This window comes from Malaclemys terrapin, chromosome 1 (assembly GCF_027887155.1).
Source record: "Malaclemys terrapin pileata isolate rMalTer1 chromosome 1, rMalTer1.hap1, whole genome shotgun sequence".
In the NCBI taxonomy this organism is placed as follows: Eukaryota; Metazoa; Chordata; order Testudines; family Emydidae; genus Malaclemys; species Malaclemys terrapin.
The window spans coordinates 311,437,504-311,459,952 of record NC_071505.1 but is presented as its reverse complement, the minus strand read 5'-3'; positions in this window follow the sequence as shown (position 1 = coordinate 311,459,952).

Here is a 22,449-nt window from a genome sequence, read left to right as displayed (position 1 = left end):
CCTTCAAGTCAGCGGCACTGCTATGGGTACCCGCATGGCCCCACAATATGCCAACATTTTTATGGCTGACTTAGAACAACGCTTCCTTAGCTCTCGTCCCCTAACGCCCCTACTCTACTTGCGCTACATTGATGACATCTTCATCATCTGGACCCATGGAAAAGAAGCCCTTGAGGAATTTCACCATGATTTCAATAATTTCCATCCCACCATCAACCTCAGCCTAGATCAATCCACACAAGCGGTCCATTTCCTGGACACTACTGTGCTAATAAGCGATGGTCACATCAATACCACCCTATACCAGAAACCTACTGACCGCTACACTTACCTACATGCCTCCAGCTTCCATCCAGGACACACCACACGATCCATTGTCTACAGCCAAGCTCTAAGATATAACCGCATTTGCTCCAATCCCTCGGATAGAGACAAGCACCTACAAGATCTCTATCAAGCATTCTTAAAACTACAATACCCACCTGCTGAAGTGAAAAAACAGATTGACAGAGCCAGACGAGTACCCAGAAGTCACCTCCTACAAGACAGGCCCAACAAAGAAAATAACAGAACACCACTAGCTGTCACCTTCAGCCCCCAACTAAAACCTCTCCAGCACATCATCAGAGATCTACAACCTATCCTGAAAGATGATCCTTTACTCTCACAGATCTTGGGAGACAGACCTGTCCTCGCTTACAGACAACCCCCCAACCTAAAGCAAATACTCACCAGCAACCACACATCACTGAACAAAACCACTAACCCAGGAACCTATCCTTGTAACAAACCCCGATGCCAACTCTGTCCACATATCTATTCAAGTGACATCATCATAGGACCTAATCACATCAGCCATACCATCAGGGGCTCGTTCACCTGCACATCTACCAATGTGATATATGCCATCATGTGCCAGCAATGCCCCTCTGCCATGTACATTGGCCAAACCGGACAGTCTCTACACAAAAGAATTAATGGACACAAATCTGACATCAGGAATCAAAATACTCAAAAACCAGTGGGAGAACACTTTAACCTGTCTGGTCATTCAGTGACAGTGGCTATATTACAACAGAAAAACTTCAAAAACAGACTCCAAAGAGAGACTGCAGAGCTAGAATTGATATGCAAACTAGACACAATCAACCCCGGTTTGAATAAGGACTGGGAATGGCTGAGCCATTACAAACATTGACTCTATCTCCCCTTGTAAGTACTCTCACACTTCTTATCACACTGTTTGTACTCGGCTAGCTTGATTATCACTTCAAAAGTTTTTTTTTCTCTTAATTAATTGGCCTCTCAGAGTTGGTAAGACAACTCCCACCTGTTTATGCTCTCTGTATGTGTGTGTATATATATCTCCTCATTATATGTTCCATTCTATATGCATCCGAAGAAGTGGGCTGTAGTCCACGAAAGCTTATGCTCTAATAAATTTGTTAGTCTCTAAGGTGCCACAAGTACTCCAGTTTTTTCCTTGTCTTTAGATTACACATGAATCACGAGTAGGTGTTTAATTAGCCTACTTGATACTTTAGGTGTTTTCTTGCTTTGTGCTTCTTTAAATGTTTTATATATGAATTAATTTCATTCCATAATGTATTTATTTAATTTAAATATATAATTCAAAATAACAAATTCTGGAAAACTGGAAAAAAAAGTTTACTAGCTCAAGCAATGCCACAACTTACGCATAGTAGGTTCTAATGTGTTATCAATAGCGTAAAAAGTAGTAAGTCGAAAACCTCAGCCATCCCTTTCTAGGGGGGACCATTGACTGTTGTGCCCTGGGGCCCGGAATTGCTGTCAGCAGGCCTGAGCCTGACTTAGGTTGTCAGTGGGAGGGGAGGTTCCCATTGCAGGCTCAAAAACACTTTTATGCAGTTGTTTTGGAAGTTGCAATCATAGCAAAAATGTCTGAAATGCCAAAGTGGACTTAGTTGGCATATATTAATTTTACCTCCTAATACACTTCTCCTACTACTAAGCTATTATTCTGTAAAGTGGGCTTAGAATGTTGCTTAGAATGTTCCTTAAAACATTGGCTCTCTCCTATCACAAACTTAAAATAAAGAGGAAAGACAGCAAGAGAGCAAAAGAGAGTTATGAGAGGGTGAGTCAAAAAGCAAGCAGAAGCGAAGGGAAGCAGGATACAGTTATATTAGGCTGGCTATAGAATTAGAAAGCCCCATTTACAACAGTGCAGGAAAGCACTTTTCCCTTGTGAATACCATGATAGTCCATAACCTGCATGTTATCTCACAGACCTTCAAGGTCTCTGGGTTTGGGTTGTAAATTAGAGTTTGAACACCCTGGCTATAATGGGTTTCATTCCTTTTAGAACTCACTCTGACAACCCTCCATATTATAATATATTAATACAGTCATGTTATCCTGAAGACATAACTGTGACGGCACAAAACTTGATGTGCCCCCAGTGAGCTGTTGTTTCATGCTACTCTTGAGACTCAAAAGCATTGTAGTTTACAGTGTGAAAAACCAGTACATCAATTATACAATGCTGAATACCCATGGAAGCATGCTAAAAACACTAACATTTTGTACCAAATAAATTCTCGGTAACAAATATTATTTCAAGAAATACCAAAAGGAACGTAGAAGTGCTCAGTTATGTCAGAATTGCTTTTCCATTGACTTTTGGAGCACCCTATAATCCTCCCTATATATCAGTTTAGAAACACTGAAGCCTCCTTTATCACAACCAGCTGACCCAACCTCAGCTGCTCTTTAAAAATAAAAACACATGTTTTCTTAGTCATTCCATGTGGCGATCCATTTAGTTGCTCTCTGCCACTAGCTTTTGATGCCAAATCTACAGTTTTATGGAGCTGCAGTAGCTGCTCCATAGCTGAAGCTGAAGCCGGCTTTCAGTCAATGTCCCATTTTCACCCCTACCTCTTCAACTGCCCCCCAAAAGGAGCCTGATCTGCTGAAGTTTCATCTGCCTCATCTCATTCTATGACGTTTTTTTTTTTTCTGGGAAGTTTGGTAAAATCGAGAAGAGGAATTTGAAATGCATGGTGTTTCAAAACATTCTATCATTCACTTTGGAACATTTTCCTAACTTTCTTTGGCTTGTCATACCTCGTGACTTGGCCCACAAGCTCTGAATTTGTTTTGTTTTGTTGGCCTTGTTAAGAAGTAGTGCCTTTTAGTGTGTTTGGGCAGGTTATATATAAGGTAAATCTTTATTAATATATACTAACCTTCTTCTGACTCCAGGCTTTTGTTCAGCAGCAAATGGGCTAAGCTAGATGACCCTGCACATCTGCACCCAACAAGTAGTGATGAGAAGCTGTACTCTACCATGAGACCCCTCCCTGTGGAGTCTCACAAGGATTGATTCTCTCTACTGTCCTTTTCAACATGTACATCCAGCCTCTGGATCAACTGGTCAGATGACATGGACTCAAGTGCCAGCAATATGCACATGACACACAATTCTACCTATCCTTCACCACATACAACCACGCCACTACCACCAAGATAACTCAGTGCTTGGACAAGATCAGATGATAGATAAAGAACAGCTGGCTGAAGCTGAACCCCAGCAAGACAGAGGTGATGGTCGTGGGAAGAAGAAATCATTTTAAAGAATTTGCATCCAAGGCACAGTCGCCGTTGATTAAAGATAATCACCCATAATTGGGTAATTCAGTCCATAGGTTAGGAGTGCTCCTGGATTCCTCACTAAATTCTCAGATATGTGAATAAAGTTTTCTACCATCTCTGCTTGGCTAGGAGACTCTGTCCCATCCTGGTGAATGATGACCTGGCCTCAGTTATTCATTCCTTTGTCACTTCTCCACTGAACTACAGCAATGCAACATACCTGGGCATGAAGCCTTCACACTTAGGAAGCTCCACCTGATACAGAACACTGTAGCACATCTCCTCAGAAACACTTTGAGCACATCAAACCTGTATTCTGCTCCCTACTCTGGATTCCCATAGATAATCAAATCAAATTCAAGGTCTTGAGCCTCGTCTTCAAGGCCCTCGATGGCCTAGTCCCAGGATATCTAAAAGATGATCTAAAATTCTGGGATGAAGACCATGGTCAACAACTCTACTCCTCTGGCACAATGTAATACTCTACAATATGGGCAAAGCTTGTCAGTGTAGGAGACAGATCTTTCTTGGGGACAGTTTAAGACTATGGAATGAACTCAGGAACCATCATAAACCTCTCTACCTTCTGCTCCAAATGCAAGGCACATTTCATTGACCTTGCCTTTTTTAACATAAGCATATAGCAACACGTATGTGTGTAAAATCCACTTCTCTCCCTGGGAGACCATGAGAGAGCAAACAACATGACAGATGTTGGTCACATTGCTTAATGCATTACTGGAAGGAGTTCAGATACTACTGTGATGAGTGTGATACAAGAGCCTATATAGAACAAAATAGATGATGAATGGAGGAGGATAAGACTCTGGCAGGGTATGTGCGGGATGAAAACTACATAGAGCTTCTGATGGCATGGAAAGAGAGTAAACCACTGTTGATTAGAAGGGCAGAGAGTGGAATGAGACAGGTCAGAGAAGTTATGGGGGGATGGAAGGAATGGTCACTGGACTAGGGAAAGGTGGGTGGGTGTTTTGAAGTGGTAGAATTTTTGAATTAATTGTATGATAGGGAATTTGGGTGTTTTCTAAATTCCAGTGAAACACGCTTTCAACCTTAACTCTTTTTTTTAAACTATGTTTATTAGTTATGCTGAGAATAATAATAATTATCCACTTCACAGGGATGTTGTGAGGATTAGCACAGTGCTGTGGCAATGAGTTGGTTTGACCGTATTGCACTTGGCGCCCTTGCACCTGCAATGTGACAGCACAACGTCATTCAGAAATAGTCCATTTGCAGCTATAAGCAAATCTGGGTCTAGACACATCATTTGCTTCCCCAGCACTTACCTTCACTCCACCTGCACTGTTCTTGGAACTCCCAGGAGAGCTGCTGCCACAGCAGACAATGCAGCATGATGAATTTTTTTTTAATATGCTTCCAATATTCAGAGAGTGGAGAAGAAGAGAAAATGAGTCATCCTTATCTATTGCCTGAGACAGAAGAATGCTGACAGCTGTGTACATTGGACACATTCCCAACAAACAGTTTAGGACTAGAGCTAGTTGGGAATTTTTTAACAAAATGTTTTTTATTGGAAAATGCCAATTTCTCACAAGTTGAAACTTTTGGGGGGAAAGGAGCAGTTTCGACTAATTTTTTGACTGAAAATTTTTTTGAAGGAAATGTTTTGAAATTGTCTGAAGTGTTTCATTTCAACATTCCCTGAACAAAAAATTGGGGTTTCTCATTCAAAATGACTTTTGGTTTAGAAATTTAATCTAATTGCAGTAAAAAAACCAAGAACAGTCTCTGGGTGCTTTTATTTCTCTATGCTGGATGCTGATATCGGAACAACAGACTCTGTCTTTGTCTCTTTGGCAGAATAAACATTTCCTCCTTGGTCAGACTCAGGAAACTACCACCAAAAATGCTCAGCATCCCCATTATAAATGAATCTCATGTCTCCAGTTTCTCCATGCAGTGGCCTTGACAGGCTCTTCCAAGTGCAAACTCAACGAAACACTTTTCTGCAACACTGCTCCAGTTGCTCGTGCTTTCTGTCCATCCAGTTTGACCTGTACTGCTTCTTCCAGATGATGTTCTGGAAGGGGTCCAACTGATCCATGCTTGTCAAAATGATGTTTCTCTTCAGCTTCCTCATCAGCACATTGAACCTGTTAAAACCTTAGCCACATTGGACTCAAATTGTGCTCCAATGTGGGAAATGTAGATCTAATTTGTCTCCTGTGCATAAATTAAGCTCGGCTGAATTTAGCTGACACTGAGAGAGTGGGTTTTACATTGATAAAGCTAAGAGTGGATCTTCTTGACATAGGATTCATTTAGCTATTGGCATAGCTCTTTTAGCTTCTCCATTCACTTGAGAATAATGAGAATGAGATAATAATGATAATAGTAACAGGAGGAAAACTGTGAGGCTAGTTCTGGCCCCCATGCCCTGTACGTCACTCCAGCATTGTACATGGGCTGTTGATGTACTGCAGCTGTCTGAAGGAGAACTCCCCAGTGCAGGAGAAGTGTAGGGCTGACATATGTGGCCTCATGCTGCCTTTTTTGCTGCCTCTGGCATAGACTGCATGGCAAAGTTGGTGCCAGGAGTAGGAGGTGGCGTGTCAGATGCAAGAGCACTACAGGGAGTCTGGTACTTCACTTGGTTCAGCATCCTGTCTCCCACTGTAGCCAGTAACAATTGCTTCAAAGGAAGGTGAAGAAAACCTGCAGGCAGCAGTTTTAGAATAACCCCGAAAGCTTATGCTCAAATAAATTTGTTAGTCTCTAAGGTGCCACAAGTACTCCTGTTCTTTCTGCCCATGAGGTTATTCATCAAGATGGGGTGGGGATCCAGGGTGGAAAATTAGACAGAAAGGAAAATAAAGAGAAAATTAACTGAAGGCGGAAGAAGAGAATAAGAAAACAAGAAGAGTAACTAAGAGATATGGCAAGAAAGATAAATCAAGGTAAAACACAACTTTAATGTTAATGGCCCAGCACAGTGGGTGCAAACCAGAACTTCCATTTTGCTGCTTGGCAACTGAACATTCATGAAGCACTTTGAAATGACGGATAGAAGCCACCATACCAGCGGGAAGACATTGCCATTGTTGGGTTAGATTTTCAAAAATAACAAGTGATTTGGGATGCTTCCATTTTTAGATGCTTGACCTGAGACAATTTAGATGGGCCTGATTTTCAGAGGATAGGCACTCAGCACTTTCTGAAAATAATGCCCCTTTAAGGCATTTCACACTGAGCACCCAAAATCACAGGTCGCTTTTGAAAATGTAGGCCATTATGTGTAAACTAATTCAGAACACAATCCAGGCTGCATATCTCAAGGTGCTCATTACCTTTAGATCGTTCAGATAACTCAGATTTCAGGTTATGCCTGAAAATACCACATGACTGAGGTGTGCTAAATTTCACAGAAACTCACTGCCTATTGTTTCTTATTGCTCAAATGAAGGACAAACAATGATTCCTGGAAGTGCAAAAGCAATGCAGGGCTGCATGTGGTTTACCATATCTAATGGACCAGAACACAGAACAAAGAGCAGGATATTGTAAATACAGAGGGTGTACATGTAGTGGAGGGAAGATGGGAGGAGGCTAAAGAGGGTGGGGGATTGATTAGGTTCCGCTAGCTTGGTGGTGAGTTTCCATGTCTGATACTTTCTGACTATAATTCACAAATCCCTTTTCTTTGATCTTGCTACACTGGAAATCCGGCTAATGTTGCAATTTGAAAGCCTGTGGGTTCCTTTCATTATTTCATTACCTATCACTGAGTAAAAGAAACAATGTGTTTTGTTTTAAATTAATGACTGTTCATTACTACCATGACTCTGAAAATTTTCCTATCGAGGCTCTCTTTGTAAGGTCAAATCTCCGACTATTGTTTAAATGAGGGGGGTTTCATTGAACTTCTGAGACTTTTGGTAAAAGAAATGTCTTTCCTTAACCACAATATAAATAGCTTTCATGGCGGTGGCCTACCTGAAATAAGTTGGTGGTCTCAGTCCAAGAGTCCACATCAAAAGAGACATCCTCAAAACAAGCACTAATTGGCATCCTTAAGATCGGTGTCAGCAGAAAGGCCAAAGCCCAAATGATCATGGTGATTGCACTATTGTATTTTCTCACTGCTAGTAACAGTGGTCTGTCTGGGAGGTGCTGTGGCACACTGGTGGTCATTACTTACCTATTTCTCTGGGTAAACTGAGCCTTTGGGAATCTGATTTAAGAATTACTGATAGTAATTCATATTTTAAAAGTTAGATCAAAATCTGCCAATTGTCCACCTCACTAGTCTGTGTAACCATATGTTACTATTACCTTTGTTCTCCTTCCTCCTGACCCTCTATTTCACCTTCTGTTGTGTTTTGTCATAGATGAAATTGCAAATTCTTTAGGGGCAACCTTAATTCTGGCATTTCCTAACTTTCTAGTGGTGAACTTTGCAACCTTAATAATATTTTTAATGTAGTTTTATTTTCTTTCTAGTGTTTTCATGTTGTATATATCATTTCCCTGTTTTCTGAGAATATGAACAGGCCCATAGCTGAGTAAATCAGTGAATATGAAGTGACTTTAGATACCCATCTTAACCTTTTAGAAATGGATTAAGAAGATGTGCTTTATCTTGTCTTCCAGGTGCTTAAATGGATAATATTTATCTTTCCTTGCACAAATAGCAAGGTCATTGCTTATTTGTGGAGAAAAGAAGAGATTGGCAGCTGAGGAGAAACCTCGGGTTGAGCAAAAAGAAAACCTTGTAGAAAATGCGACTGGCAACATTTTGTGGCCTGAAAGGCTTTTGTTGCTAACTAACTTCTCTCAGTGGAAAGAAAATCAAGCAATGGAGATTTGGGATTTAAATTAAAAGTGTCATAAAGTGTTACTATTGAGAAGGCAGGCTCAGCCAGGTTTTTGAAAACTTCCCAAATCTTCCCTTCCTTTTGACAGCTTCTCAGATAACTCACATGGCGAGTCAGACATGTTGCTGCAGCAAGCACCAGGTGGAAAAAATCAAAGTAACAGTCTGTTGCAAGGCTCTTGTTAGCATGGCAAATTTCATATTGACACCTGGCATGCAGACACACAGTTGTACACACGCACACCACACACAACCCAGCATTTAAATAGCCATTGACGGTGTCTATATGCCTAAGCAATTGCTCCTCTGCATAATAAATATATGACATTTAATAATGAAAATGAGTGAAGAAAAGATTGTTTAAAATGCCAGGATTGTTGGTGAACTTCAAAGTTTCTTTGTCTTAAATGCTACAGGGGGCAGGTCACAAATCCCTTACTTGCACTGGTGAGTGTTTACTCATGTGAGTAATCCCATTGAAGTCAACGGCAGTATTCATGTGAATAGCTGCTCACCAACGTGAGCACAATCTGGCCTTAGGCAGGCAAAGCACTTGCACCTCCCACTAAAGTCAACGGGAGTTGTGGGTGCACCGCTCCTCTGAAGGTCAGACCCTAAATTATTACACCTGACACTTCAAGCTGTGCATGGTGAGGCTACTACATACAGTACATTCAAATATTTTCTTGCTTCAGATTTGCAGGATTGGTCAGAATCGCCGGGCTCCATAGTTGCCAAAATATGGCTTTGATGTGTTGTTTCTCCTAGCTAGGTATTTAAAATGAATCTAAATAATCTGCTTGATTCAGTGGTTCAGAGAATATGATTCAAGAATCATATTTTAAGAGGAACAAAATCTTAAGATTTCATTGCAGGCATAATTGCCAGGCTCCCAAGTTAGAGTGCCTCATTCTTAGGTATTTTAAAAACAGAGTTTGTAAAAAGGCCTCAGCTATGGTCCTAATCAGCTGACAGGTTCCCACCAGCCATCCCTATGCCAGCTGGCTCATGTATTCACAGACTTTCTTGGCAAATGGTCAAATACAACACACATTTTAAGCAGCTGGATTAACCTAGGGATTCTTACCAGAACCTTTTCATCTGTTTTTCAGAGATAGACCACTGCCATTTAATTATACTTTAATTGAATAAAAAAACAAGTCAATACCTAATTAATTGGGGTTAAAGCAGACCTGTAAGGTGGCGCTCGAGATTGTGAATTATGGCATTAACAGTAAAACCTTGTTCATTTTAACTGCATTTTCCATGTATTTTTGCTTCTTCTTCTTCTTCTTCTTCCTCTTCTTCTTCTTCTTCTTATTTTTTTGTTATAACTTCACATAGGAAACAGAAAACAATGAAACTGGTGCCTTTTTTTGGTAATTGGCTTGTTCTGTAATAAAAATGTTGCTGCTTCATCTGCAGTAGAGAAACCTATTAAGGGAGACTGGAATTTTCACAGCTTTACATCATTTAGCATGCAGTTCTCTTTTATTTTCTGTCTGAGAGTATAATCAAAACAGTAGTAATCTTTCTTAAAATTTCACAGTCTACATCATGATAGTTTGCAATGTTTTAAATGAGGACCACATGTTCCTCCTAAACCTGTTTAACAGTTGTAACCAGATGTTTGAACAAATTACGAAGGACAGCTCTACTAACTTGTCCTAATGGTTACATATATAATACTTACTTACTAGAGATTATGCCACTCCTCCAAAATTTTGCTGCTGCCTGAAAGGGGCCTGGGTGGACAACACCTTTTTATGGGAAATGTTTATCAAACCCATCACCTTCATTCTCATCTCATCCAGTAGCCACACCGTTTACCACACAATATCCAACTCTGACGTTAAATCATGAAGAACTCACACAGGGAGAAGAGTTTATCCTTTGCTGTGTTACATCTATACAGTCCTGATGAATAACAGAATAATTCATTTCATTGCATCAGAATGTGTCGCCCTTTCTTGGATATGTTATGATTCTGGTCCAGACTCACAACTGAATATACTCTTAATATCATTGACAGCTGGGCTCTATCCATTGACATGATTTGAATGTCCTGGGGTTAATAATGAATTCTTTAATGTTAAATGCTTTTGCTGTCTGAACTATGTGAAACAGACAAAACTCAAACAGGCAAATAACTTCTCTTTCATAATGGATGATTAAGTTCACTCACAAAAATGCAGTATATTTCCTTCCAACCATTTAGCTTACTTTACATCTGTTTCTGTGACAGAGCTGGTGCTTATGACTTTTTTCACGTTATGAGTATATTTATTTTTTTATGTGACAGCAACTTGTGTCCTGTTTTACTTTCAAAATTTGTTCTTTCTTCCGGGCATATCCCAATATTGGAATATTCCTGGGAATGACCAATGTTAGTGAATTAATTTACCTGCCACTGGATATTTTTCAGATTAATTCATTTGGCCATTTAAAAGTAAGAAAACTGAGTTTCTGAAATAATGTAATACAGATGAACTGATATATGGCAACAGTGTCCAGGACCAAATTCAGCCTGCCTCATTGAAAACTCCTCTAGGCTTCAATGGAGTTTTGCATAAGTAAAATGAACAGGATTTGCTATCTTAAAGTGTATTTATTTCTTGGAGTGAAGAAGTTAAGGACAGAGTATTTTGGGCCTGACTGCACACTCCTTAAAGTAAAAGAAAAGCTTTCCACTGACTTTGGTAGGCATTGCACCAGGCCCTTAAAGTTTGGAGCTCTTTGTTTAACAGTAAAGTAGCTGTAATCGCTATACATTTCAGATGGAATCTATGTCCCTTTGGGTCGGCAAATGCATTGCTGCACTTGCAGTCCCATAATGCAGGGCGGCGTCTTTACATTCCTTGGGAGGTCCCATGCCTAAAGAGTTCTTATCAGCAGAAGTCACATGAAACAGAAAACAGGCTGGAACTGTCCCCACCCAGTGCTCCTAGCACAGGTTTAATGTATAGTAACAAGGAGGGGATGAGGGAGAAGAAGCAGCTCTTTTTGGTTGGGAACCAGGGCCAGTCCTTTAAATAATGTGACAGTCCTATTGACTTCAGGATATCTGGCAGTCTTATAACACAATATATAATTTGAGCTAACTTTGCTAGGTTTCAGCTCTTTGTTTTTAATTATCCAGCTTCTGTATTATTGTCCTGAGAAAACTAAGTGACAAAAATTAATATCAGCAGTATAAGCAGCTTTTAAAAATCTCAAAACCATATAAAAAAACTATTCCCCTTTACCAGTGATCCTTGATCTGCTGCTTTGTGTACATTTATTCAGAGAGTACTTCAGAGCACACTAATATTTTATAAACCTCCAAGTATTTAGTGATAGACACCATTTAAAAAAATTAAGGGAGAATTTTTATGAGACATGAACGAAAAAAAACTGAAAATAGTAATCTTTTGAAATTGCATAGTCTACCTACAGTACAGAGAGGCTTTCTGAAAGTGCTTTGCATACACCCCTCTTTTGTAACTTGGAGGTGACCAGACCACCCTCTAGTGGGAGAAGATTGCATTTCACTTTGCAATGTTTTGTCTTTTTAAACTGTGAAGAATGCAATTCTGCTACACTCTGCTTTGGAGGTCTTTTCCGATGAAAAATCAGATCACATTTATATCAGTGCAAGGGTTGCTAAAGGTTTCTTAGCCCAGATCTATTCAAACCTCCTCCGGCTTTTCCAAACAGCCTGAGGTTTGCCAAAGTAGAGTGGTGTGACTCTATGTCTTGATATTGACTGGAGCTGTTTGTCCCATATCTTCAGGATCTTAAATCAGGAAACTTATTTACCCAAGTGTTCTCTTATGTTTTTCTGCCTCCGCACATTATGGTACTACCTGTATGTGATGCAAGGAAGGCAGGGTAACTTTCTAAACTGTACTCGAATCAGGCAATCCACCCAATAAAGGTTAGAAAGATCCAGAAATAAATATCTGTAGAGTTGGGAAAACCACTTCTGGCTAGAGCTGGTCAAATTTAAATATATATATTTGAGAATACATTTTTCAACAACTACTGGGGAAAAATCTCATAAATAATGGACTTACCAATTATTATTCAGTCATCTCTAGATTGGCTTAAATACAGAAAAACATTAGAAATAATGTAGCTCATGATTGACAGGGACTTCCCGCCCAGACCCTGGGCTAGATTCACAAAAGGACTTAGGTGCCTACCTGCCACTTTAGGTGCCTAAAACCTAGAAGCAAGCAATGGTGGGAGTCACAAAGCCCAGGCTCAGCTGCCCCTGAACACTGGAGATGCCTAAACTTTCTCAGTGCCGAAATTTTTGCAGTAAAAGTTCCCTATGTGCCTATGCTGCTGTCTGAGCACATGCACTGCAGCCCCAAGCCAGGCATCTGGACACTTAAGCCCCACAGCAATGCACGACGTGGAGGAAGACAGGCATTCCTCTGCCCAGCACCCTTGCAGGGCCTGATCTGGAGCTCATCTACGGATCAGGCCTCTATGGAGACATTTTCACGAAGTGTCCAAAGGGAGGAAAGGGAAAGGAAGACCTCCCTCATAACTTTTAGCTGGGTGGTTAGAGTAGTCACCTAGGATGCTGAAATCCCCCAGTTCAAGTCCCCTTTCTGCCTGATGGGGAGACGGGTTTTGAACTGGGATAACTAATCTAAAAAACCCCATTGGAACAAGGGAACTGGACTCCAGGTGTGCTACCTCCCAGGGGCATGTGCTGGCTACAGTGTCATTCTCATGCTTGCTCTCTGTCTCTCTCTCTGGCCCAGTTATTCTTTCATTATTTAGCCACAGTGGAACAGCAGGAGAGACTAAGGCCATGTCTACACTATAGAGTTTTGTCCATGCAAGTTGCGCTGTTGCTTGCATATCCCCCTTATGCTCCTTGTGTCAGTGACCTGCCTCCACAATAGCAGCTCTTGCATCGACACACAGAGCAGTGCACTGTGGGTAACTATCCCACTTTGCAATTGGCTGTAGGGTGCTTTGGAAAGGATTTGCATGGGAGCAGGTACAACATGGGGCTCGTACTAGATTGCTAGCTGCTTTTCAACTGCCCTGGTAACCTGTAACCCAGCCATCTCTGTCAGAAAGCCTGGATCTTGCATTGCTATTCACATTGTGCTGTGTGTTATGAACACAAGGCTATAAGAGGAGCCCAACGGAGAGCTATTCAGCGGGAGGATGATTTGAAGAAGCTTGTTAACCCTGAGCCAGAGTAATGTGTGTTGCTGTAGTGTGCTGAGCCTGGCATTGTTGGTTTGCACCATGCTATGAACCTTGTAATGATTGCTGTGTGTGCCTGAAAAGTAACGCATTTTAAATAACTTTTTAAAGTAACACTCAATATGACCAGGAGCGGTGAAAGCTTCCTAAAAGTGGGGGGCCCACCGGCACCCAAATCGTGGCCCCAACCCCTATATGCCACCCTTTCCCCCCAAGCCTCTGCCCTCACACCGCCTCTTCTCCCTGAGGCCCCGCCCTGTGCCACCCCTTCCCCTGAGTCTCCGCCCTCGCATTGCCTCTTCCCCCTAAGACTCCACCCCCCCTTGCTCCTCTCCACCCTCTCCTCCCCGTTGCTCGTCCTTATGGCCGGAGAAAAGTGGGAGAGCATAGACCTCCCCCTTTTAAAAGTGGTGGGGCCATGGCCCCCTGGCCCCCACTGTTCTGGTGCCCCTGAATACAACCAAACTGACATTTGTGAACACTGGCACAAGAAGCCCACAGCAGTGTGTATGTGTGGGGGGGTGGGGAATGTGTGACAGGGAGTGTGTGTGTGGAGAGACAGTGACAGAGTGTGTGTTGGGGGAGTGCGTATGTGAGAAAGAGAGACAAGTGTATGTGTTGGGAGAGAGTGAGTGTGTCAGCACACTGTCTCTTTAAGTTCAGACAGCAACTGGAAGCAACCAATCCTGAAGCAGAAGCTGGTGCACAGACAGCTGGTGTCCCCCTGTCCCCCACCCCAGCTCAGCAGAGACTGGTACACTGGCGGGGAGGGGCGGAGGAGGACACCAGCCCCCAGCTCACTCCCTGGCTCTGCACAGCACAACATGAGTCTCTTCCCATGCCCCCAGTAGCAGCTTGCCCTGCTTGCCTGCGCTGTGGTCCTAGTGCCAGGGAGAGCAGGATTCTGCATTAATGTTTTGATTCCGTGATTCCCTCCAAATTCTCCCACAGCCTCCTCTCCCCATAGACCAACTAGATCCACCCACTCCTCTGTAGTCCCGGAAGGAGTACGTTTGCTGCCGGGAGCCGGCGTGCTCAGCTGAGCAGCAGCCATAGGCACCGACTCCGTGGGTGCTCCAAAATTAGTGGGTGCTTTGCACCCACTGGCAGCCAAGCTCCTCTCACCCCCCACCCCACTCATCCTCCCCTGAGCGTGCCGCGTCCCTGCTCCTCTGCCTACCTTCCAGTGCTTCCCACCTGCCCAGCTGTTTGGCAGTGTTAGCAGGCTCTGGAAGGGAGGGGGAGGAGTGGGAACATGGCATGCTCAGGGGAGGAGGTGGGGAAGAGGCCGGGCCGGAGTGAGGATTTGGGGAAGGAGTTGGAATAGTGGCAGGGAGGGGACAGAGTTGGGGCGGGGACTTTGGGGAAGGAGTTGGAATGTGGGCGTGGCAGGGGTAGGGAGAGGTGGGGCAGGGGCAGGGCCTAATGGAAGGGGTGGATTGGGGGTGGGGCCGCGAGCAGAAGGGGTCAAGCACCCATGGGAAAGAGGGGAAGTTGGCGCCTATGGCAGTAGCTATGTGAGCTCTCCATGCTGAACAGTTTCAAAACTTCCTGGGGCTTTGGAGAGGGATGTATCCTGTGTAGCTGGATGCAGGGCAGCAGAGTTCAAAACAGTGAGCAAAGCAGTCACAGTGGGCATTATGGGATACCTCCTGGAGGTCAGTTATGGCGACGTAACTAACGCCGTGTCTACACTGATGCTTTGTCTATCTAACTTTGCCACAAAAACCAATATGCCTCTCATCGAGGCAGGAAAATTTTGTCAGTGGGAGGAGCATTGTAGTGTGTACACCTCCACTGTTTTGTTGACAAAAACTGCCTTTTGCCAACAAAACTGTGTAGGGTAGATAAGGCCTCAGAGAGCCTCATATCAGAATATCCTATAGCCCAGTGGTCAGAGCACGTACTTGAGAGGTGGCTGAGCCTCAGACCTGATTTCAAATCCCTTTTCCACTCAGATGGAAAAGGAACTTGAGCCATGGGTCTCCCACATTCCAGGTAAGTACCCTAACCACTGGGCTAAAGATTACAAGGGACCTGCAGCTCTTCCTCCTTTTCTCCCCACAACTTCTTGTTAAAAACAGCATAAGCGCCTGACACCAAGGCATGTGTCTGAAAATCCCAAGCAGAGTACGGCACCTCCCTGCAGCCTGCATTTAGGCACCTATGTCTGAGAGAGGGTGCAGAGCTTGGCACTTCCCATTGGCTAAAGTACCCAAGGACCCACTTAGCAGCTATACTGACCTTATTATCTTCTATCTCAGGGGTCAGCAACCTTTCAGAAGTGGTGTGCCGAGTCTTCATTTATTCACTCTAATTTAAGGTTTCGCGTGCCAGTAATACATTTTAACGTTTTTAGAAGGTCTCTTTCTATAAGTCTATAATATATAACTAAATGATTGTTGTATGTAAAGTAAATAAGGTTTTTAAAATGTTTAAGAAGCTTCATTTAAAATTAAATTAAAATGCAGAGCCCACCGGACCGGTGGCCAGGACCCAGGCAGTGTGAGTGCCACTGAAAATCAGCTTGCGTGCCGCCTTCGGCACGCATGCCATAGATTGCCTACCCCTATTCTATCTTATCTATGAGCTACAATACTTGGACAGTAATCAGCCAATATGGTGGGCGGGTGGGAATCACCTTTGAAAATTACTACTAACGTTTTATTAGAAAAAAATCATAGTCTATTATTTTCAGAGTCCAAAAATTCTGTATTAAATCATCAAGACAGAATAGCTTTGATGATATACAGTACAGAATGCATAGGTCTGTAGTGGACTGCAGTGAAGCAGCACTGATTTTACTTAACTGTTTTCTGGCTGTTTGGAATCAGCTAGCGAGAATGCAGAGGTTTTTTTAATTGATTGAGTCAATCAACCTGTGGACGCGGCAGGTAAACAAACCGGCCCGGCCCACCAGGGGGCTTTCCCTGAACAAGCGGCGGACTGGCTTTGAGAACCACTTTGAGAACCACTGACCTATAGTACACAGCAGTTCAGGGCAGAAAGTTGCAAAGGGTAAAAACTGAGAAACCAAGTGGACATTAGGGTAGACTTCATGTAAGTGCCCAGATATGAATTTGTCCCATAAGCCACGGTAACATCTCTACTCTGAACAAAGTTCATGAGCTCTTTAATAGTGAGGACTATCATTTTATGTCTCATCCACAGGATGGCACAGTGCCATATAATTCAAGGCCTGGTCACTGATTTAGTACTGACGTGTTGGGAAGAATACCTCCTACTGAATCACCAGTACCACTTTTGACCTTTTCTTGGTGGTCTCCCACCTAATTATTGACCAGATCTGTCTCTGCTTATCTTACAAGAGCTAGGGAGGCCCCAGCCCAAGGTGGTATGGATGATTAGCTGTTAGTCATGCACTCCCACTAAGATTTCAATGTGAGTCGTTATGGTGGCTTCCAAATTGTAGGGGCAGTAAGTTCTTGGGATGCCCAGGGGCCTGACTGTCGCTTGGCCCTACATAGCCATGCAGAAACATGAGAGGAAGTAAAGACTCCCCCGTCCTAGTATATGAGCTATCACAGGTTCAGGTACATTAGAGAGGACAGGGATTGCACCTGAGATGCCCCATGCAGGATTAACTGGGTGGGGGACAGACAGAGCCACAGCTTTGTTTCCGCCTCACACATCTGCTATTATAGCTGGCTGTGCAGAGGGGAAAGGTTGTGCAACCCATAAACGGAGATCACGAGTGCAAACAGGGAGGGCCAAGAGGAACAGAGTCTCTCCAAGACATAATGTCTCCTGGGTCTCTCCCTGAGCAGGTTGCCTATGCACCGAGTCTTTTACTATGGGCAGCATGCAAATAGCCTGACCTAGCCCTCTGTGTCTGGAAAGTGCCAAGCATATTCTGCAATAAAATAAATTAGGATGTCACACACTTTATTGCTTTTTTGGGCTGCGTGTATTGCACACACCAGGGGCTCCTTGCATTCCTCTCTTCCACCCACAAGCTCCCTGTGCGCCTCCCTCTATTTCAGAGACTCCCAGCAAACCTCCCCCCCATCTCCTCCCTCATGCCAGGAGAGCTGTGTGTCCCCCTTTCTCCTTGCAAGGGTATCTGTGTGCCCTTCATTTCCCCTATCCTCATACCACGGTCCCCCATTCTCTCCTATGTCAGGGGCTCTGTGTGCCTCTCATTCCATGCTGAACAGTCCCAGTCCTTTTAATCTCTCCTCACATGGAAGATGTTCCATACCTCTAATCATTTTTGTTACCCTTTTCTGAACCTTTTCCAATTCCAATATATCTTTTTTGAGATGGGGCTACCAGATCGGCATGCAGTATTCAAGATGTGGTGTTCTTCCAAGTATTTTGATATTCTATTTTTAATTATAATTTCAATCAGTTTGCCCAGTACAGGTGTGAGTCTTATCTGGTCTGTCATTACCTGGATCTCCCTAAAGCCTTTTTTTTAAAGAAGCTGGCAAGTAGAATTTTGCAAAGTTGTTCAAATTCCATGAAACCTCTTTAAAATGTTACAGGCTGATGTCAATGATATGTGTATGGTGGAGGACAAGTTAATAGCTAAAAATATACAGTACTTATTTAATATCAGAATGACTCCTTAGCCATTAGCTTCATAATCTCTGTTAATATATTTCTCAGTTGCCATTTGCCCAATGGATGTTTGTTTCAATCATATACAATAACTTATCGAGGAAAATAAAAGGAATGGCAAAAGCAACGGTGATATCCCAATCTTATATAATTTTTGCAATTATATGACTAAGGCAGTATCAGCAGCCTTATTTCATATTTCCTGAATTTTTGATTGAATCCAACCCTCTTAACAGATACATTTATTATAATTTGTATATGTGTGCTGAACACAAATGATTGTCTTTGCTAAGAGAATAGTAGAAACAATTTTCAGCAAAACCTTGTTTGAATTTCTAAAATTAATTTTGATTTAGATCTGTTGGAAACACTTTTATGTTCTCTTTCAATGAACATTCAAGCAGCTGAGTTTTATTAGCACAAACACTTGTGGAAAATGCATTTTACAGCTGAGCACTCAAACATATGCAAAAGGCAAATTTTGAATTGCATAGTCAATTCAAAATGTTAAATTCTAAAGCCATGTTCAGTTGGTTAGTGTTGTATTAATTTACATGGAAAAAAGAGGGCCCAAAGAATCAAAGGTGTTAACATAACCTAGTCACTATCCAATATTAAATAGTTTTAAACAATATTTTGGATTTGGTATGCAGAGACCTCAGACCTTAGTACCATGGCAAACACATCATTTTAACCTTTAATTTAAGGTACAAAAATAAATGAAAACTGTTAAAGCATTTGAAATGTTAAGTATTAAAAAGGCTTTCATTTTAACAACACCTCTTGTTCCCTTTACCTTCATCTGTAGAGAGCTTGTAAAAGGAAAAAAACAACAACCTTGTTTGAATAGCAAAGATGATGGCGAGATCTCAAAGATGATAGTAATTGTCCTTTTTGGGGAAAAGTGAAAAAGTTAGTTGAAATGGGCTGAAACGGTCATTGTCGCTGTTGTTTTTAAAGTCTGATCCTGTTTCCTAGAAGACAAAACAAAGCAAACACATACATGAGGAAAGAGAAAAAAGCAGGAAAGAAAAAAAAGTTAGCTTGTTTCTCTGGTGTTGATTCTTACTTGCAACCTCAGAGGTGGAAAAACCCAGGCCCAGAACACAGTCTTACCAGCCAATCTAAGACCTGGCAAACTTGTACTAGCATCAGGCAGTTTAGGTCATTGCTTTTAGCTGCCTCTCTGGTCACAGACTTATAGCAATGTTGCAGTCTTGGCTGGCTAAGCCAGACTCTTATTAGACAGAAGGGAAAAGGAGAGAGGTAGGAAAAAGAAGAAATAAGGAGGGGAAGGCAAAGAACACATGAGGCAGAGGAGGCGCAGTCTGGAGGTGGTGTTTGGGTTTCAGCTGGTGGTAATGTCATCTGGCTCCCTCTCTCTTTGTCCCGGTCTGATCAGGATAAACATAAGAGACATAAGAACAGCCATACTGGGTCAGACCAAAGGTCCATCTAGCCTAATATTCTGTCTTCTGACAGTGGCCAATGCCAGGTGCCCCAGAGGAAATTAATAGAACAGGTAATCATCAAGTGATCCATCAGAAGACCCAAGGTAGCAGAGGATGGTGGGGGTGGCAGCCATGATGGTGACACTTGCTCCAATAGCCAATTTTTATCCCCCAAATCTCTCTCTTTAAGGATCCAAAAGGAAGTGGTGGTTTGAATAGCCTATCTCCTCATTAGTATGTCCACCAATTAGGCCTAATTTCAAATGCACCAATTTTGGTTCACTGATTTCTGGTTTTATCCTTTTCCCATTTATCAAACAAGATCTTAACACAACCCTTGAGTTAAATCAGTAGACATTTTTGTTTGGTCTAATTCAGCCTGTCTCTTCTTTGCACCTTCTCCCACCAAAAGTTGTTATGTGACAGTTTATGAATTTACACTCACTTTTTACAGTTGCGCTCCCAATTAGGGTAACTTTTGCAGGCCCAATTGTCACAACATTAGTTACCTAAGTCATCTAATCAGGGAACAGAAACAATATAACAACATATAATGTAACAACATAATGTGCTTTAGGAGTCTCAAAATTCAAATGTTTGCAATGAACAGTTTGTGACTTATTAATAGGGAAACATAATTCATAAACAAGTTGCAAATAATTTCAAATTTCAGGGAGGATGCTAGGTTGATTGGGATACCTGAAGCCAATCAGGGGCTGGCTGAAACTAGTTAAAAGTCTCCCAGTGAGTCAGGTGGGCGCGCATGTCAGGAGCTGTGAGAAATTGCGCTGTTGGAGAGACTGAGCTGTACACACCATATCAGGCACAAGGAAAGAGGCCCTGAGGTAAGGGTGAAGTGGAGCTTGAGGAAGTGGGGGCTGCTGTGGGGAAGTAGCCCAGGGAATTGTACATGTCCTGTTCCTAAAAGGACGGCTACCACAGCTGATACTATTAGGGTCCCTGGACTGGAGCCCGGAGTAGAGGGCGGGCCTGGGCTCCCCACCTTTGCCCCCCTGATTAATCACTGAGACTGGGAGACAACTGAGACTGTGCAAGGGAGGATAGCTTCTCCTCACCTCTCTCGCTGGCTTATGATGAAAATGTCTCAGTAGACTGTGACCCTTGTCTCTAGAGAGAGAAGGGTTAAGTGGAGGGTCACAGTGAGCCTCTGAGGCTAGCGAAATCCGTCAGGAAACGCAGGACCCACGGAGACAAGGACAGAGCTTTGTCACAATGTTTGATTAAATTAATAGAAGAAACAGACGAAGATAGTAAGATGAATGGAAATAGGAGAGTAACATTCACTATGCAGATGACACAGTGCTGTTGATGATTTAGAAAAAGGTCTGATAAAGTTAGTGGAGATTATGACTATGGCAAAGAATATGGTTTACAGTTGAATGTGGACAAGACAAAACTTTGGTGTTATGCAAGGATCCTGGAAAAACATGAAAGATTCCAATGTCCCACACAGCCATATAGCCAGTGAGAAATTACTGCTACTTAGGAAGCACAATTACAGAAGATGGAAGATAGGATGCTGAAGTTAGCACCAAAATAGCAAGAGAAAAGACACATTCTGGAAGAATAAGCCTCTGATGAGAAGGGACATAAATCTGATGACTAAATTATGACTTTTAAAAACTTACATTTGGTTTGTGTTAAATTACAGATGTGAAACATGGACATGCAACAATTAATAATAGAAATGACAATCCTTTAAATTATGGTTTTATTGAAGAATTCTCAAAATATCATGGCTAGATCGCATAAACTAATGAAAAAGTATTGGAGATTATTTGAATTTAGCAAATGCTAATAAGAGATTTTATTAAAAGAGAGAACATTATCTTAAACCCCTTAAAACTGGTTCTTCTCTGTAGTCATTAGAGGTTTACCATGCATCATCAGACTTCCAAGACAGGACTGCAAGACAGACACTGATCAGGCAAAAAACAGGTTTTTTTTTGTTTTTTTGGGGGGAGGGATAGCTCAGTGGTTTGCGCATTGGCCTGCTAAGCCCAGGGTTGTGAGTTCAATCCTTGAGGGGGCCACTTAGGGATCTGGGGCAAAATCAGTACTTGGTCCTGCTAGTGAAGGGAGGGGGCTGGACTCAATGACCTTTAAGGTCCCTTCCAGTTCTAGGAGATGGGATATTTCCATTAATTTAAAAAAAAATGTTATTCATGGGTTTACCTTTAAGCATTTAGGTAATCCCATTCAATTCAACTCATGATGGAAAGGATGGTCAAGGCACGAGCCTAAAACTAAGGACCTGCTCTTAATTCCTTTTCACATAGATTTCCTGTGTGACCTTGGGCAAGTCACTTAGGACTATCTACATGAACATTTCTTTTCGTGGCAAGCTGGGGTGTGAATCTACCATGCACTAGCCTGCCAAGAACTAACTATGTATGTGGATCCGGCTGATGCACACTAATAATTTGTTAGTGTGTTTTAATCTACTCCTATTTCAAAGTGGGGTAGATCAAAGCGCATTCACAAACTGTTAGCAAGCATCAGCAGGGTCCACATGGATAGTTAGTTTGTGGGAGGCTAGTGTGGAGTAGATTCACACCCCAGCTTTCCATGAAATAAATGTGCACATAGACAAGCCCTCAGTCTCTCTGTGCCTCAGTTCCCTGTCTGTAAAATAGGGATAATAACACTTTGCAGTGGTATTGCAAGGATAAATACCTTAAA